Genomic DNA, 20,418 nt, shown 5'->3' with positions numbered 1-20,418 from the left:
TTTAATCTTCTACCACAAAGCTTTTCACCGGAGAAGTATTGTGAGTGGAATATTAAAATCCAACGGGGTGTTTAGGGGTTTTCTTTATTTTTTGTTGTTGTTGTTGTTATTTGCTTTTGTTTGAATTTTTAGATTGTTGTTTATTAATATTGTGGCAAAGGGAATGTGGTTTATTGTTTACAGGGCAAATGAATGAAAAGTCAAATGTGCAGCAAACTGTGGATTGATCATGGATAGATAAAGGTACATAGATAAATAGACAGGTGGATGATAGATAGATAGATAGATAGATAGATAGATAGATAGATAGATAGATAGATAGATAGATAGATAGATAGACAGTTGGATGATAGATAAATAAATTGATAGATAGATAGACAGTTGGATGATAGATAAATAAATTGATAGATAGATAGATAATAAATAGATATATAGATGATAGATAATAGATAGATGATAGATAATAGATAGATAGATAGATAGATAGATAGATAGATAGATAGATAGATATGTAGATAACAGATAATAGATAGATACATAATAGATACATATATGTAGATAATTGATAGAAAGATAATAAATAGATAATAGATAGATAATAGATAGATAAGATAGATAATAGATAATAAATAATAGATAGATAGATAATAGATAGATAAATATTTGATAGATAATCGATAGAAAAAACAACAGCTCCTAAAATAATTAAGCAAATGTGAACAAGGTGCTGTGACTGCACCATATATCTACTATATAATTGTCTAAGGGTCACTTCCGTCTGTCTGTCCTTCTGTCTGTCACAGATATTCATTGGTCGCGGCCTCTGTCTGTCAAGGAATCCGAGTCGCTGATTGGTAGTGACAAAACGCCCACGACCATTGCCACGAGCCCACGACCAATCAGCAGTCCAGCGGCAAAATGGCCGCTCTTTCCTCCCCGTAGTCAGTGCCCGCTCCATAATCCCCTCCAGTCATCCAGTCAGCACTCACACAGGGTTAATGCCAGTGTTACTGGCGCACGGTGTAACGCACTTCTGTTACGCAGCTATTAACCCTGTGTGACCAAATTTTTACTATTGATGCTATATGCAGCATCAATAGTAAAAAGATCTAATGTTACAAATAATAATAATAATATAAAAAAAAAAGGTTATTCTCACCTTCCGTCGCGGCTGTCCTCGGCAGTGCAAGCGGCAGGTTCCGGTGCCAAGGATGCTATGCGAGAAGAACCTTCCATGACGTCACAGTCATGTGACAGCGACGTCATCACAGGCCCTGCGCTCATACCAACCCTGGGACCGGAAGCTGCCGCGTGCACCGCACACAGGCGCCAGGAATTCAAGGGGCCTTCGGAAGGTGAGTATACGTTTATTTTTTATTTTAAGTTGTTTTTTAACCACGCATATAGTGCCCACATTGCTATATACTACATGGGCTGTGCTACATACTGCGTGGACTCTGTTATATACTACATCTCTGTGCTATATACTCACGTGGCTATGTTATATACTGCGTGGCTGCTACATACTGCGTGGGCAGTGTTATATATTACGTGGCCAGTGTTATATACTGCGGGGGCTGTGCTATATACAGGGTGGCTGCTATGTACTGCATGGGCTGTGCTATATACTACGTGGGCTGTGTTACATACTGCATTGGCTCTGTTATATACTACATCTCTGTGCTATATACTAACATGGCTATGTTATATACTGCGTAGGCTGTGTTATATATTACGTGGCCAGTGTTACATACTGCAGGGGCTGTGCTATATACTGAGTGGCTGCTATGTACTGCGTGGGCTGTGCGTGGGCTGTGTTATATATTACTTGGCCAGTGTTATATACTGCAGGGGCTGTGCTATATACTGTGTGGCTGCTATGTACTGCGTGGGCTGTGCTATATATTACGTGGCCAATGTGATATACTATGGGGGCTGTGCTATATACTGCATGGCTGCTATATACTGCGTGGGCTGTGCTATATATTACGTGGCCAGTGTTATATACTACGTCGCCTGTGTTATATACTGTGTGGCTGCTATATACTGCGTGGGCTGTGCTATATATTTTGTGGCCAGTGTGATATACTACGGGGGCTGTGCTATATACTGCGTGGCTGCTATATACTGCGTGGGCTGTGTTATATAGTAAGTGGGCTGTGTTATATACTGCGTGGCCACTATTATATACTGCGTGGCCTGTATTAACGCAGCGGGTATTCTACAATATTTATGTATGTATGTATATAGCAGCCACATAGTATATAGCACAGGCCGCGTAGTATTTGTCTGCTGTATACTACATGGCTCCTATATACTACGTGGCCTGTGCTATATACTATGTGGCTGCTACATACATACATATTCTAGAATACCCGATGCGTTAGAATCGGGCCACCATGTAGTACATTTTATAAGTATAGTCATCATGGCAATAAAGCAGCTTACATTTCATATATTCAGTGTTTGCCGACATCTTGCGCACACGGAGGCGGCTGTATTCTTTGGTTTGTGTATACGCCAGTCACAGCAACTTGCTCCTGTTCGCACTTCGCCCAGGTGAGTTGGTTTCTTTCTAATACACTGTACATTTGAAGGTGGCTGCCTACATGTTGTCTGAGCTTCTCCTCCCATCAGACTAAGACTGTTTTAAAATTAGTGCATCTTACTCGCCCTTTAAATTTGTAGACTTTTGGCCCGGGAGAGACATGTCTTTTGGCCCTGTCAATCAGCATGATGTCGGCAGTGATGCTCCGTCGACAGAGCTGCTCTGTTGACGTGACATCACCGGAAGTGGGAGAAACCTCGACCGCTCTGAGCAGGAAGATATCATTCATGGGCAGAACAGGCAGATAGTTGGTAACTACCTGCCATGAAGTTCTTAGCCCCATAGCAAAAAGAACCTCAAAGTCCTGGATGACCCTTTTAAGGAGCTCTTTACTTAAATATGTCTTCCGCTCTTCAGGCGCGATCTTACATCTCCTTAATGTGTGGGCACTCTATGTTTGGAAGTATACAAGGTGCCAGCGAAGCTTTTGACAACTTCTAAAATGAAGATCTAATCCTTCCTGGAAGTACGAGGAGCTCCACGTGCGTAATAAAATGAAAAAAAAAATTCCTGAGAAGTCCTATGTTACTTTCAAGGTTAAATATTGTGGCTCAGCACATTATCACAGTCATTGACAGACATTCTCCCTCTCCAGAGTCCATTTTCTTTGAAAAACACCCCATAACATCTGTTCATAAACAGTCCTTCTGTGAAAACACTGACACAGGTCTTGAGCCCGTACCAGCTGAATTCCCACTCCACACACAGATGGCACGGTGCATTTAATACAAGAACATCTCCACCGCCAGATCGCATGGAACCAATATCCAGCTCGCTTCATTCACATCATGTTGTTTCCTCACATAAAAATGGTTTAGAAAGCCTTATTTTAAAATACTCCATTAGGGCATTTTCAAATAATGGAAAGGGGTCCCCGTTCACCCAAGAAAGGTACTAAGAGCATCTCTTGCATTGAAGGATCTGGCAAATCCATGTATTGCAAACAGTCTATAGATTCTATTAAGCACCATGCAATACTTCATATCTCCTGCGGGTGTGCTGCAGAAAAATGCAGAACATAATGGGGATGTCCAAGACTAGGATAATGATGATCCAGTCTTAGGATAGGTTATCAACAGAGATGCAAACTGAATCTGTGTGGAATTTTTAAGAATTTGCTCTAGTCGGTGAATTCAAAACATTTCCGATTTGCTTCCTGAGAATCACCTAAAATGGCCTTCAACATTTTATATACAGTACAGACCAAAAGTTTGGACACACCTTCTCATTTAAAGATTTTTCTGTATTTTCATGACTATGAAAATTGTACATTCACACTGAAGGCATCAAAACTATTAATTAACACATGTGGAATTATATACTTAACAAAAAAGTGTGAAACAACTGAAAATATGTCTTATATTCTAGGTTCTTCAAAGTAGCCACCTTTTGCTTTGATGACTGCTTTGCACACTCCTTCTCTTGATGAGCTTCAAGAGGTAGTCACCGGGAATGGTCTTCCAACAATCTTGAAGGAGTTCCCAGAGATGCTTAGCTCTTGTTGGCCCTTTTGCCTTCACTCTGCGGTCCAGCTCGCCCCAAACCATCTCGATTGGGTTCAGGTCTGGTGACTGTGGAGGCCAGGTCATCTGGCGTAGCACCCCATCACTCTCCTTCTTTGTCAAATAGCCCTTGCACAGCCTGGAGGTGTGTTTGGGGTCATTGTCCTGTTGAAAAATAAATTATGGTCCAACTAAACGCAAACCCGATGGAATAGCATGCCGCTGCAAGATGCTGTGGTAGCCATGCTGGTTCAGTATGCCTTCAATTTTGAATAAATCCCCAACAGTGTCACCAGCAAAGCACCCCCACACCATCACACCTCCTCCTCCATACTTCACGGTGGGAACCAGGCATGTAGAGTCCATCCGTTCACCTTTTCTGCGTCGCACAAAGACACGGTGGTTGGAACCAAAGATCTCAAATTTGGACTCATCAGACCAAAGCACAGATTTCCACTGGTCTAATGTCCATTCCTTGTGTTCTTTAACCCAAACAAGTCTCTTCTGCTTGTTGCCTGTCCTTAGCAGTGGTTTCCTAGCAGCTATTTTACCATGAAGGCCTGCTGCACAAAGTCTCCTCTTAACAGTTGTTGTAGAGATGTGTCTGCTGCTAGAACTCTGTGTGGCATTGACCTGGTCTCTAATCTGAGCTGCTGTTAACCTGCGATTTCTGAGGCTGGTGACTCGGATGAACTTATCCTCAGAAGCAGAGGTGACTCTTGGTCTTCCTTTCCTGGGGTGGTCCTCATGTGAGCCAGTTTCTTTTGAGCACTTGATGGTTTTCGCCACTGCACTTGGGGACACTTTCAAAGTTTGCCCAATTTTTCGGAGTGACTGACCTTCATTTCTTAAGGTAATGATGGCCACTCGTTTTTCTTTATTTAGCTGCTTTTTTCTTGCCACAATACAAATTCTAAGTCTATTCAGTAGGACTATCAGCTGTGTATCCACCAGACTTCTGCTTAACACAACTGATGGTCCCAACCCCATTTATAAGGCAGGAAATCCCACTTATTAAACCTGACAGGGCACACCTGTGAAGTGAAAACCATTCCCGGTGATTACCTCTTGAAGCTCATCAAGAGAATGCCAAGAGTGTACAAAGCAGTCATCAAAGCAAAAGGTGGCTACTTTGAGGAACCTAGAATATAAGACATAATTTCAGTTGTTTCACACTTTTTTGTTAAGTATATAATTCCACATGTGTTAATTCATAGTTTTGATGCCTTCAGTGTGAATGTACAATTTTCATAGTCATGAAAATAGAGAAAAATCTTTAAATGAGAAGGTGTGTCCAAACTTTTGGTCTGTACTGTATATTGCAAAAGATTTCATCAGCTAAAGAAGGATCACATGACCTCAGGTGGGCTTCTCAATAATACCTTGCAGAAACTACATCACATTGTATAGCACAGCCAATCAGAAGGGACAATCATAGCCTGTATAAAAGCTGAGGCAGGGAATGATCCCAGCATCTAAGGATCAGAGGTAACTGTGATCTCAGCCATTGCAGCAAGGTGTCATCTGTACACCATTGTGGACTCCTACTGGTAATACATTTAGAGTGCAGAGCATTTAAAGCGGTATTCACATCTTAACCATTCATGTTGTATCCACAGGAAATGTCACTCATTTATAATAGATGCAGGTCCAACAGGACTCTGAAAGATAGGATCTGTCTCTATTTCGAGAACATAGTACAGTCACATGCTGTTGCCAGGGAAGAGGTGGTCAGAATTCCTATAGAAATTGTTAGACATTTCAACCGCCTGGCCTATGACAGAGTCATCGCCCCATTCTTGAGTTAGATGGCGAACCCATTATTGAGAGCGCATCTACTATATCTAATATGGAAAACACCCATTTACAGGAAAGGTAGTCCGAAAATGACCTTTTTTTTAAATAAAATTCTGGTATTTATGTTAAATGTAAATGGGATGGAGCATAGCACAGGTATATGAGGGTGGTTCATGATAAAGGCATATGGGATGGAGCATGACACGTGGATATGAGGTGGAGCATCAAACAGTCGTATGGAGGGTGAGGCATGGCACAGATATATTAGGGTGGAGCATGACACAGATATATTAGGGTGAGGCATGGCACAGATATATTAGGGTGGAGCATGGCACACATATATTAGGGTGGAGCATGACACAGATATATTAGGGTGGAGCATGACACAGATATATTAGGGTGGAGCATGACACAGATATATTAGGGTGGAGCATGGCACAGATATATTAGGGTGGGGCATGGCACAGATATATTAGGGTGGAGCATGACACAGATATATTAGGGTGAGGCATGGCACAGATATATTAGGGTGGAGCATGGCACACATATATTAGGGTGGAGCATGACACAGATATATTAGGGTGGAGCATGACACAGATATATTAGGGTGGGGCATGGCACAGATATATTAGGGTGGAGCATGGCACAGATATATTAGGGTGGAGCATGACACAGATATATTAGGGTGGAGCATGGCACAGATGTATTAGGGTGGAGCATGACACAGATATATTAGGGTGGAGCATGACACAGATATATTAGGGTGGAGCATGGCACAGATATATTAGGGTGGAGCATGACACAGATATATTAGGGTGGAGCATGGCACAGATATATTAGGGTGGAGCATGACACAGATATATTAGGGTGGAGCATGGCACAGATATATTAGGGTGGAGCATGGCACAGATATATTAGGGTGGAGCATGGCACAGATATATTAGGGTGGAGCATGACACAGATATATTAGGGTGGGGCATGGCACAGATATATTAGGGTGGAGCATGACACAGATATATTAGGGTGGAGCATGACACAGATATATTAGGGTGGAGCATGGCACAGATATATTAGGGTGGAGCATGACACATATATTAGGGTGGAGCATGGCACAGATATATTAGGGTGGAGCATGACACAGATATATTAGGGTGGAGCATGACACAGATATATTAGGGTGGAGCATGACACAGATATATTAGGGTGGAGCATGGCACACATATATTAGGGTGGAGCATGACACAGATATATTAGGGTGGAGCATGACACAGATATATTAGGGTGGGGCATGGCACAGATATATTAGGGTGGAGCATGGCACAGATATATTAGGGTGGGGCATGGCACAGATATATTAGGGTGGAGCATGACACAGATATATTAGGGTGGGGCATGGCACAGATATATTAGGGTGGAGCATGACACAGATATATTAGGGTGAGGCATGGCACAGATATATTAGGGTGGAGCATGGCACACATATATTAGGGTGGAGCATGACACAGATATATTAGGGTGGAGCATGACACAGATATATTAGGGTGGGGCATGGCACAGATATATTAGGGTGGAGCATGGCACAGATATATTAGGGTGGAGCATGACACAGATATATTAGGGTGGAGCATGGCACAGATATATTAGGGTGGAGCATGACACAGATATATTAGGGTGGAGCATGACACAGATATATTAGGGTGGAGCATGACACAGATATATTAGGGTGGAGCATGACACAGATATATTAGGGTGGAGCATGGCACAGATATATTAGGGTGGAGCATGACACAGATATATTAGGGTGGAGCATGGCACAGATATATTAGGGTGAGGCATGGCACAGATATATTAGGGTGGAGCATGGCACAGATATATTAGGGTGGAGCATGACACAGATATATTAGGGTGGAGCATGGCACAGATATATTAGGGTGGAGCATGACACAGATATATTAGGGTGGAGCATGGCACAGATATATTAGGGTGGAGCATGACACAGATATATTAGGGTGGAGCATGACACAGATATATTAGGGTGGGGCATGACACAGATATATTAGGGTGGAGCATGACACAGATATATTAGGGTGGAGCATGACACAGATATATTAGGGTGGAGCATGACACAGATATATTAGGGTGGAGCATGGCACAGATATATTAGGGTGGAGCATGACAGATATATTAGGGTGGAGCATGGCACAGATATATTAGGGTGGGGCATGACACAGATATATTAGGGTGGAGCATGACACAGATATATTAGGGTGGAGCATGACACAGATATATTAGGGTGGAGCATGACACAGATATATTAGGGTGGAGCATGGCACAGATATATTAGGGTGGAGCATGACACAGATATATTAGGGTGGAGCATGGCACAGATATATTAGGGTGGAGCATGACACAGATATATTAGGGTGGAGCATGACACAGATATATTAGGGTGGAGCATGGCACAGATATATTAGGGTGGAGCATGACACAGATATATTAGGGTGGAGCATGACACAGATATATTAGGGTGGAGCATGGCACAGATATATTAGGGTGGAGCATGACACAGATATATTAGGGTGGAGCATGGCACAGATATATTAGGGTGAGGCATGGCACAGATATATTAGGGTGGAGCATGGCACAGATATATTAGGGTGGAGCATGACACAGATATATTAGGGTGGAGCATGGCACAGATATATTAGGGTGGAGCATGACACAGATATATTAGGGTGGAGCATGGCACAGATATATTAGGGTGGAGCATGGCACAGATATATTAGGGTGGAGAATGGCACAGATATATTAGGGTGAGGCATGACACAGATATATTAGGGTGGAGCATGACACAGATATATTAGGGTGGAGCATGACACAGATATATTAGGGTGGAGCATGGCACAGATATATTAGGGTGGAGCATGACACATATATTAGGGTGGAGCATGACACAGATATATTAGGGTGGAGCATGGCACAGATATATTAGGGTGGAGCATGACACAGATATATTAGGGTGGAGCATGACACAGATATATTAGGGTGGAGCATGGCACAGATATATTAGGGTGGAGCATGACACAGATATATTAGGGTGGAGCATGGCACAGATATATTAGGGTGGAGCATGACACAGATATATTAGGGTGGAGCATGGCACAGATATATTAGGGTGGAGCATGACACAGATATATTAGGGTGGAGCATGGCACAGATATATTAGGGTGGAGCATGACACGGATATATTAGGGTGGAGCATGGCACGGATATATTAGGGTGGAGAATGGCACAAGTTTATTAGGGTGGAGCATGACACAGATATATTAGGGTGGAGAATGGCACAAGTTTATTAGGGTGGAGCATGACACAGATATATTAGGGTGGAGAATGGCACAAGTTTATTAGGGTGGAGCATGACACAGATATATTAGGGTGGAGAATGGCACAAGTTTATTAGGGTGGAGCATGACACAGATATATTAGGGTGGAGAATGGCACAAGTTTATTAGGGTGGAGCATGACACAGATATATTAGGGTGGAGAATGGCACAAGTTTATTAGGGTGGAGCATGACAGATATATTAGGGTGGAGCATGACACAGATATATTAGGGTGGAGCATGACACAGATATATTAGGGTGGAGCATGACACAGATATATTAGGGTGGAGAATGGCACAGATATATTAGGGTGGAGCATGGCACAGATATATTAGGGTGGAGTATGACGCAGATATATTAGGGTGGAGAATGGCACAAGTTTATTAGGGTGCAGTATGACGCAGAGCATTTGTACCCTATGGTAATATTTGTTATGCTCGACTCCTCAGGCCACATAGTATGACTCAGTATCAGTTTTGCCCCTCTGACAGTGCCGCTCCCTCAGTAATGTAATATCAGGAATTCAGCAGCCAGCGATTCTGCCTAATTCATATACTGTTTGGCTGCTGCTTGGTCTTCAGCTCCTTGGTCCTATCCTCATAAGCCCTTTTACATGAGGTCTATTGGGCTCCGCACAGCAGATATGAGTGTAATGGTTTAATCACAATATTTCGTGCTTTCTTCCCTGCCCTTGTTATAAGAACAGTTAATAGTTGACTTGCATACAGGACAGGAGTGGGCGCTCGTCTTAATCCTCATTAGTGATGGGCACTGAGTCATGTTTTTCCGTTCCTATAAGTGCAGCCGGCTTTGGGGTTTTGCTCGCTGCCTCGCCTTCCAGTGCTGCAGTGGATTTCAATAGTAAGTTCCTGTGGTGCCGTTCAATGTGTTCATTGTTGTCTACTGGTTTCATCTGCGTTTTAGCTTTGAGCAATAATGAAAACACTTGAGATTCTAGACACTGACCGTAAGTATCTGGGGATTGTTAGGAATCCAGGTGGATACTTCCCAGCAGGAGAACAAAAATCTCTACATCTAGTTAAAAGCTCTTGCTGTGAAAAATTTTACGGATAAATGCAAACATACTGTTGTATTGCGGAATGCATGGTGTATTTTTGTGCTGTCATAAAAGGACAAGGTGAAAGGACTTAAGCACATATACCGAGTCTGTACAAAGCCGTGTTTGTTTGTGTAGTCCTGCTATCATCATCAAAATGTTGTTTAAAGCAGAGTATCCTGGTACTTGGTCTTATCTTGTCTTACACACTAGTCATATACAATGCATCACAGCTCTGCTTCCTTCCACTTAGCTCTCAGGCTGTAGGAGACCACACCTATGTGCTGCCCCCTATTGGTCAACATGTAAGCAGAACAGGCGCTGATATGGTTCCTTGGAGGACGGAGTGCTCATGCCCTATTCAATCAAAGCCATGTGGTCATTTGTATTTCCTGCAATGATCCCTATGATCAAGTGGATCACTAAAGGAGTTGTATGGGAGTTTAACATTGATGGCCTATCTGTAGGATCGGTCATCAATGTCTGATCGGGGAGAATGCCACACCCAGTATTCCCCGTGTCGGTGGGTGCCGGAACTACTCAGATCCATCAACGGAATAGTGGCTGCGGCCGGGTACTGCACATCCACTGCTTATTTAATTGATTGGTGGTGGATGTGCAGTACCCAGCTGCGGCCACTATTCCGTTGACGGAGGTGCGCTGTGCAGCTTCGTAACTGAGCAGTTCCAGACACCGCTGCCCCAGCTGATCAGCAGTGATGCTGGGTGTCACACCATCACCAATCAGATATTGATCATCTATACTAAAAGAGGGTCATCAACGTTAAAGTATCAGACCACCCCTTTAAAGGTAAACAGAGTTCAAGCCCAATCTCCTGAAATTTGCGGGTTGATGCAAATTTGAAGAGTTTGAAATTGGATTCTAGGTTCTTGAAAATAAACACTTGCCAGCATCATTTGCTACACTATAGAAGCATCTGAGAATGAGCTAACATAATTTTGTTTTCGTGCACCAGCCTTCCCATAATGCCCTGCAGTTATGACATCTAAAGGATTATCATAATGCTACCCACATACCCAGATTCTGGGCTCTGTCCCCTTCACCTAGGTCCGCTGCCCACTGTTGTGCTCCACAATGTGCTTTGCCGGTTGGCTTCCCTGTGACATCATCTCCCTAGGCCTTCTACTGTATTTTTTCCTGTAACTTTTCTTCATGTTATCACCAACCATTGTCCATCACATCCTGTTACATCCTCTAAATACACAGCCTCAAGGGCAAGCAATACAGGGACTTTTCATCATGTTATCAGGAAGTATTTGGGCTCTCAAATTTGGGGTGTGTTTTTATACTAAAGAGTAGACAAAAGAGGCATTTTTTTATTCTGCACATCCTGCTACATGTTTTTAGGGGAAGTTATACGCTGATTGGGTCAGACTTTTTCCTATATATGTAAATTTTGATGCATTTTTGACACATTTCCCTGTAATGTAAAACTACATGAAGATTTCCATGATTGTACATTTTTGGTTAAAATTTTCACAACATGATAGATGACATCTTTGAGAAAATAAATGGCTATAAGGGGACAATTTTGCCTTTTTTTGTCCATTTTATAATTATTTTATATGTCGGGTGGAAATTTTCACAACATGATAGATGACATCTTTGAGAAAATTAAAGGTCGTAGGGGAACATTTTGACTTTTTTTTTTCCAGTTCATAATTTTGTTAAGGTGTAAAAATAGTCCTTTAAGGAGAAAGGGTTAAATAAACCCTCAACGTGGCCATAATTCCCCTTTAAATACATTTATTTGAAAATGTTGTCTCAGCTCTGTGTAGCGTTGGTGAGAGCAGATGATCTGAAAGGTACTGATATTAAATTACCATTACATTAACTTTTAAAAGATGCGAGCCGGCCAAGTCCTAATGTAGAGCATCTTACAAGAAAACTGCAGAAATTCACATCGCTGGCATAAAACAGACTGTTGATTAAGGTGAAAGTAATCGCTAAACAAATTATTTAAAACCTGCGCTGTAGATCTGGAGGGTAAAATTAAGAAAATAAAAAAAAGAATTATAGAAGCAGCAGAGGTGACACAAAACAGCCTAACGGGAATCATCCTCTGTACAATGTAGCTGGGGACAGATGAGACGTGAAACATGTATAAACAGGACTCTGTAAATGGAAGGTAACAATATTGGGAGAATTGAAAGTCAATATTTCAGCTTCCAAAATCATATTACGGCCCTCAAATGCACTCGTATTTCCAGTCACAACTAATGCAAATATTGCACGTAATTTTTTTTTTTCTTCTCGTTGCTGAAGCAATTATAGGACAGCGCACGTGTCTTATTGAAAACATATAACTAAAACTGATGCCCGGAGCTACATAGGTTATTACTAATTTTGTCCAGGACCATTGGAGAAACCGACCCCTCAAAGTTCTGTGTTAATTTAAGGGGTTTCATGTTTGAAAATATGGCAACTGGCGAGATCATTGGATCTGTCACACACAGCAGGGGAAGAGGGGAAGGAAGCCCAAATGTTAGGGAAAGGGGGAGTGGAGACCCATAGGCAGATAAAATAGCTCCCTGCCTTCCCTTTCATCTCTATATTGGTTCCACACCAATCACCGAGCAGGAACCTAAGCCCTGTATATCCCTACAGCCAGGCCCTGAATAGGGACAGGGGCAGCACTGGTCACTCCCCACTGTACACTAAAGAGCAGAAGGGAGACAAAGAATGGGAAAGCAACTTAGCTTGAGAAGACTCAGAGAGGTAACACCAAACATCCTCCAACACCACCAGAGAGGAAGTAAGCTGACTGCTATAGCTTCAATCCTTCACAAGGGAAAATGTAAATATCACCAGCGACTCCCTGAAGCAGACTGAGAGTCTATAAACACCCAGGTCGAGGTGTGTCAATTACATAGTTACATAGTTACATAGTTACATAGTTACATAGTTATTAAGGTTGAAGGAAGACTTTAAGTCCATCTAGTTCAACCCATAGCCTAGCATGCCCTAACATGTTGATCCAGAGGAAGGCAAAAAAAACCCCATGTGGTAAGAGTAAGCTCCATCATGGGGAAAAAAATTCCTTCCCGACCCCACATACAGCAATCAGACTAGTTCCCTGGATCAACGCCTTATCAAGGAATCTAATATATATACCCTGTAATATTATACTTTTCCAGAAAGGTATCCAGTCCCCTCTTAAATTCAAGCAATGAATCCCTCATTACAACATCATACGGCAGAGAGTTCCATAGTCTCACTGCTCTTACAGTAAAGAATCCGCGTCTGTTATTATGCTTAAACCTTTTTTCCTCCAGACGTAGAGGATGCCCCCTTGTCCCTGTCACCGGTCTATGATTAAAAAGATCAGCAGAAAGGTCTTTGTACTGTCCCCTCATATATTTATACATTAACATAAGATCACCCCTTAGTCTTCGTTTTTCCAAACTAAATAGCCCCAAGTGTAATAACCTATCTTGGTACTGCAGACCCCCCAGTCCTCTAATAACCTTGGTCGCTCTTCTCTGCACCCGCTCCAGTTCAGCTATGTCTTTCTTAAACACCGGAGACCAGAACTGTGCACAGTATTCTAAGTGTGGTCGCACTAGTGACTTGTATAGAGGTAAAATGATGTTCTCCTCATGAGCATCTATGCCTCTTTTAATGCATCCCATTATTTTATTTGCCTTTGTAGCAGCTGCCTGACACTGGCCACTGAATATGAGTTTGTCATCCACCCATACACCCAGGTCTTTTTCATTGACGGTTTTGCACAGAGTTTTAGAATTAAGCACATAGTTATACATCTTATTACTTCTACCCAAGTGCATGACCTTACATTTATCCCCATTAAAGCTCATTTGCCATTTATCAGCCCAAGCTTCTAGTTTACATAAATCAGCCTGTAATATAAAATTGTCCTCCCCTGTATTGATTACCCTGCAGAGTTTAGTGTCATCTGCAAATATTGAAATTCTACTCTGAATGCCCCCTACAAGGTCATTAATAAATATGTTAAAAAGAAGAGGGCCCAATACTGACCCCTGTGGTACCCCACTACTAACCGTGACCCAGTCCGAGTGTGCTCCATTAATAACCACCCTTTGTTTCCTATCCCTGAGCCAACTCTCAACCCACTTACACATATTTTCCCCTATCCCCATTATTCTCATTTTATGTATCAACCTTTTGTGTGGCACCGTATCAAAAGCTTTTGAAAAGTCCATATACACTACATCTACTGGGTTCCCTTGGTCCATACCGGAACTTACCTCTTCATAGAAGCTGATCAAATTAGTCTGACATGAACGGTCCCTAGTAAACCCGTGCTGATACTGGGTCATGAGGTTATTCCTCTTCAGATACTCCAGCATAGCCTCCCTTAGAATGCCCTCCAGGATTTTACCCACAGTAGAGGTTAAACTTACTGGCCTATAATTTCCGAGTTCAGGTTTTGTCCCCTTTTTGAATATTGGCACCATATTTGCTATACGCCAGTCCTGTGGTACAGACCCTGGTATTATGGACTCTTTAAAGATTAAAAATAATTAGAGCTGGAGGGAGGATGACACTGGGTCCACAAGTCAGAAGGATTTAATAGTCATCTGAAGTGCCAAACACAGAGACCTTCTGCAGCCAGATGCAGAGTAACTGTCTGTAGCATCTGACACACCCGTGACAGGATCACTCTGGGTTCCCCTCTGCTGCTACATTCACTGAGTGACTGATCAGCTGATCTTCGACATTCCCATCAGAATGAATGGAGCGGCTGTAAGCATGATGGACCTCCTCTTTGTTCACACGAGGCTCTTCGGAGCTCCAGTTCTCAGATCACTGGAGATGCAAACAGTCGGACCCCCAATGATTAGATAGTTATTCCTTTTTTTGCCGTTAAGAGATAACTTTACAACTTGAGAATACCCCTTCAAAGTTAAATGTGCAGGAAAGAAAAAGCCAAAATAGTACAAAATTTTAAATGAAGCCCAATTACAAAAATGATTTTTTTTAACCACAGGGAAATGCATTAATGTAAAAATAAAGTAATATGAAACAAATGTCCACAATGGGACAAAACCACTTTAAATCTGTGTTCTAATCTGGTTTATTTCACTTCCAGACTCTCCTCCTGAGTAACCCCAGGATGGCCATGCCAGTTGGACCTTGGACCGCCTGACCATTCTTTGACTGTTTACTTTTGTCCGACCTCCTGTTCTTGGACGCAGGTATCCCTGCCTATGCATTTGGATACAGTGCTGTGCTTGTGTGATGTGGTGTTGGGTGGTAGCTGTGGGTGATGCATTTGTCTGTGGCACCCTGGCATGTTAAATGGCTGGGTGCTTGGACGTTTGCTGTGAGTACCCTTATGCCTGTGCAGACTTGCATGAAACCGTTGTTGTAGATTTGCCAGGAACAGATGTTTCACACCTCAATGAGTGAGACCACCATTCAAAAATAAACTCTTTACTGAACAGCAACTTGATGAGGGTTACATGCAAGGGGTACAAAGTTTTATGGATGTTTCCTTTTCAATTCAAAGATATTTCCTCTCAGTTTTCTTTCTTCGTAGGCTATGGACACTGTTTCTCACTACTTCACCCCAACCCAGCTTTAACACTAAAGTCCTGATTAACAAGTGCTCGAGGCCCATTACCTTCCGGTGTTGTAAGCTCGAGGTCTCGTGGTTAGGACTTATAAAATGAAGGTGTGGATGTCATCAACATTACAGGGGTGTTACATAGTTGAAGTTGGTTTGGGGTCTAAAAGCCTGCTGATAGGTTCCCTTTAAGATTCCTTCACATTGGCCAATAATTGGCTGAACTCATAGGAACCCTCATTCCCGATCATTGGTTGAACCTTTATAAAGGAGTGGAGAAGCTGTTGACACACAATTGAGCATCTTATGGGTATATTATGCATGCCATATTGTTTTATCTGGTTAGTCGCCTACAACAGTTGGTTAGCTACAAATAAGGTTAACTATTGGCACCAATTCATTAAGGGAGGAGTTAAATGGGAAAAGGAAACCAGTTCCTGTTAGGCAGAAAGGGAAAGCCAGTGAAAAGAGAAGGATCTATGGTCCTAATGTTAGCAGACCTGCTCTGTAAAGGGTGTTTGTGTGTGAAGGGAGACCATAATTGGATAGCATGTTCTGAAGTAAACAAGGGTTAAGTTGCAGAAGGATTCCTTATCTCAGGCAAGTGAGGCCTAGAGCAAATGTTATCTACACTAGATACGAAACAGAACTGAGGGTCATAGGCGAGTAGATGGTCCTATGGGGAACTGATGATCCAGTGGCACACCAAGGATAATGTGGTGCTCATCAAATAGACCTTTAGAATAGTAGTGAGGAGGCACCCCAGCTGACGAAGTTCGCATACCAAGTGAAGATGGAGGTTCCCATAGTGATTTTGCCGGACTAATATAAACATGAAGTGATGTACTGCTACGTGTAACCATGAAGTTCCTGCTTCTGGATAGGGCAGAAGACATATTCTTTAAGTGTTGTGCCTGCTATGTGATGTATATACTTCTCATCAGTTTGTTTGGTAAAGAAAAGTTGGCGTTTCGCTAAGGTAAAAGCATAGGCACTCAACCAGGATCCACATTTCCTATGGCGCGGTGGGGCTCGGATACGAACCTCAGCCCCGCCAGTTACACCTTTACACTATCCAACCACTGGCTTAACAAGCAAAGAGCAAAATCCCTTATGGACCCAAGATTCTGGCAACTGGATGCCTAGGGCTTATGTCAGCTCTAACGTAAGTGATGTAGTGCCATTTAGGGTCTCTGGAGAGTTAGTTACATTGCTCATAATCTTGGAAATGTTTGAAAAATATTCTACCTTTTTTTCCCCAAAAAAACATTAGTTGGCCATTTTGCCTGTTTGTTATGGACAGGATTAGCGTAGAAGGATTGACCGCAGAGTGAGCGAAATGATTTCTCAAAGCTTTCCGTCTAATCTAAATGAGAAGAAGACGGCACTAATTTAAAACGTAAAACAATTATTAACAGGGCAATTACGGCTGAATTTGCCGAGCAAAATCCAAGTTAGTTATCCAAAGCGCTAATTGAAATGGTGTATTAGACGCAGGTAGGGGGTTAACACTCTTTTGATAACCCAGATCTTCACCAAACAGGTTAGCGGAGCACTGATACTGAGGATTTCGTCATAGAATCGGCTCCAGTCTGCTTAGAATTTATAGCATGCGGTGAAAACATCATATAATAATGTACAATTACCAGGAAGCCTGTGATTATTTCACAGCAAATGTCCCCTAAATTAGGCCCATTATAATGAAAAAGAAACCTCTTTAAAACTTATTTTCACTGTTGGGAAGCTATCTGCTGGCTGATTTCCCCTATTTTTTTTTTTATTATTTTCCATTGCAATTTAAAGTTTCTTTTTTTAGTTCAGATTTTTTTTTTTCGAAAGATTTTGTTGCGAAATTGGAATAAAATTACTACGCTAAGAGTTTGATATGATTTTTCAAAAGTGCTCGGCAGCACGACGTGTATTGTTTATTAAGTTGGGAGGGTCACGTCATCGTGACGCCCTGCGTGGGTTAATTCTTCCCTTCCAAATAAGAGAGATTGGAATAAAATAATAATAAATAATCGTTTATTTTATGATAACTCTATTTAAAGGTAAATATAGGAATCGCACGTGATAATAGCATCATTAGGGGATACTTCTATAGAGAGATGGAAGGTTTTCCAGCTGGAGATATTTTGTAGGAATATTATGCGATTTTGATTTTTTTTTAGCGCCTTCGATACAATGAACCGAGTTTATAGATTTGCAATTGCGACAATGAGATTGGGATATGATGACATTGTTTCAGACATTTGCATGAAAGATGAAAAAAGAGCAATATATATTTTATATGCAAAACACTTAAAGAGCTTTTCTTAAAGAAGAATCAACCAGAAAATGAAGCAATGTAGATTGTTCTGTTCAGTGACATCCTACGAGATTGGCTCTACTTTACTGGTGTCCCAGAGACAAATCAACCTAATTATGGATCAGGGTGGGATGGCACAAAGAAGTACCTGTGTACAAATTGGCAAAATTACCATTTCGGAGTCATGAAAAGCTAGATGACGACCTCCGTGTGATCTTAATAGTTGTCTTGTTACACAACTCTCCCAGTAGTAGATTTTTTTTTAGAGGAATAGTGAGAGGAATGGGGGAAGGAAAAGAAAATGAGAGAGGGAAAAAAGAAAGCTAAAAGAGGGAAAAAGTAAGAAAAGGGAAAGAGAGAGTGTCATAAAAAAATATTAAAAAATCTATAAGCCACTGTTGTGAAGCAGCTTAATTAACATGCAGGAGCTCCTTTTAGGACAAAAGACCCCAGGTGACTGACTGAGGACATCTATTGTGTATGGACAAAAAGTTACAGATTGGACAAGTAGTTAAGACAGGAAAAGTCTTTTCAGTTTTGAGAGGATTAAAGCGAATACAACACACCCTTTATAGATAGCTATTCTTCTTCAGGGGTACACATTCCTTTTATCAAAACATCTCGGCAGACACTGATACAAAAGTATGACTATTGGGATTTTGATAAATCCGATAGTGATGGGACATGCATTTTCAACTTCAGAGTTAATCAGGGAAGAATATGTCTGTTTTCTCATGACTGTAACCCCTGCCTATAAGCCACAAATCCATAGTGGCCAGATAACTGACAACAGCCATGTCATGTTTGATCTCAGGGGAAAGGTAAAATCCTGATGGAAAATATGGCAGCGATCTCGAACTTCTGCAATCATCAGAAGTGAAGTTATCGAATAAGTTGGGTACTTCATAAAACCCTGAAGGGCTTAGGACATCCAGCAACCTGGCCCACGTGATGTCATCATGGGGGGTGTTATCAGCTACTGATAAAATATCAAGACACATTTTGATTGGTGTTTCTATAGAGAGATACACATCATGTATGCATGAATCCCGTTTGCTGAACGCCCCCAAAATCGAAGTGCTCTCCTTTGGCTAAGTTGACTCATCTCTGTGAGTAGCGTAGTTAGTTCCTTCTGTTATTCCTTTTTATTTTATGCACTGTATATGCTGTATTGTTTTGTCGCTTTTGTAAAATCTTTTGTACATTTTTTATAAACACTGCAGTGAGGAGCTGGCCACTTACTGAAGTCTATTGGATGAATGGACGTAGAGAGGAGTCCACGGCTCTAAGGGATGCAGACGTTTTCCAGCACGGAGCACCGGTTGCGTCAATATTATTGTTGTGTTGTATTAGAGATTTGCATACTGTTTTTTATTAGAGATTTGCTTGCTCATCAGTTCAGCCTCAGGAATCAATGTTGCCATTCAGTAAGGGTACCGTCACACAGTACCATTTTGATCGCTACGACGGTACGATTCGTGACGTTCTAGCGATATCGTTACGATATCGCAGTGTCTGACACGCAGCAGCGATCAGGGATCCTGCTGAGAATCGTACGTCGTAGCAGATCGTATGGAACTTTCTTTCGTCGCTTGATCACCCGCTGACATCGCTGGATCGTTGTGTGTGACAGCGATCCAGCGATGTGTTCGCTTGTAACCAGGGTAAACATCGGGTAACTAAGCGCAGGGCCGCGCTTAGTAACCCGATGTTTACCGTGGTTACCAGCGTAAACGTAAAAAAACCAAACAGTACATACTTACATTCCGGTGTCTGTCCCCGGCGTCTCAGCTTCTCTGCACTGTGTGAGCGTCTGCCAGCCGGAAAGCGAGCACAGCGGTGACGTCTGACGTCACCGCTGTGCTTTCCGGCTATGGCGCTTACACAGTGGAGAGAAGCAGAACGCCGGGGACAGACACCGGAATGTAAGTATGTACTGTTTGTTTTTTTTACGTTTACGCTGGTAACCACGGTAAACATCGGGTTACTAAGCGCGGCCCTGCGCTTAGTTACCCGATGTTTACCCTGGTTACCGGGGACTTCGGCATCGCTCCAGCGCCGTGATTGCAACGTGTGACCGCAGTCTACGACGCTGGAGCGATAATCATACGATCGCTGCGACGTCACGGATCGTGCCGTCGTAGCGATTAAAATGGTACTGTGTGACGGTACCCTAACAGTAAGCAGAGGA

At 42.2% G+C, this 20,418-nt stretch overlaps 1 long non-coding RNA gene across 1 annotated transcript; it reads left to right on the top strand.

The window, feature by feature from the left end:
- The first annotated feature begins 1,297 nt into the window (after positions 1 to 1,297).
- LOC143788645 (uncharacterized) lies at positions 1,298 to 16,293 on the top strand. Its single transcript, XR_013218694.1, has 4 exons — positions 1,298 to 1,355; positions 2,464 to 2,559; positions 15,443 to 15,548; positions 15,893 to 16,293. It is a non-coding gene; the product is annotated as an uncharacterized LOC143788645 (long non-coding RNA).
- The last annotated feature ends 4,125 nt before the right edge of the window (positions 16,294 to 20,418 follow it).

The sequence above is a fragment of the Ranitomeya variabilis genome, chromosome 8, assembly GCF_051348905.1.
Source record: "Ranitomeya variabilis isolate aRanVar5 chromosome 8, aRanVar5.hap1, whole genome shotgun sequence".
Taxonomy (NCBI): domain Eukaryota; kingdom Metazoa; phylum Chordata; class Amphibia; order Anura; family Dendrobatidae; genus Ranitomeya; species Ranitomeya variabilis.
The sequence above is the reverse complement of the archived record's forward strand: the minus strand, read 5'-3'. Positions and strand labels throughout refer to the sequence as shown.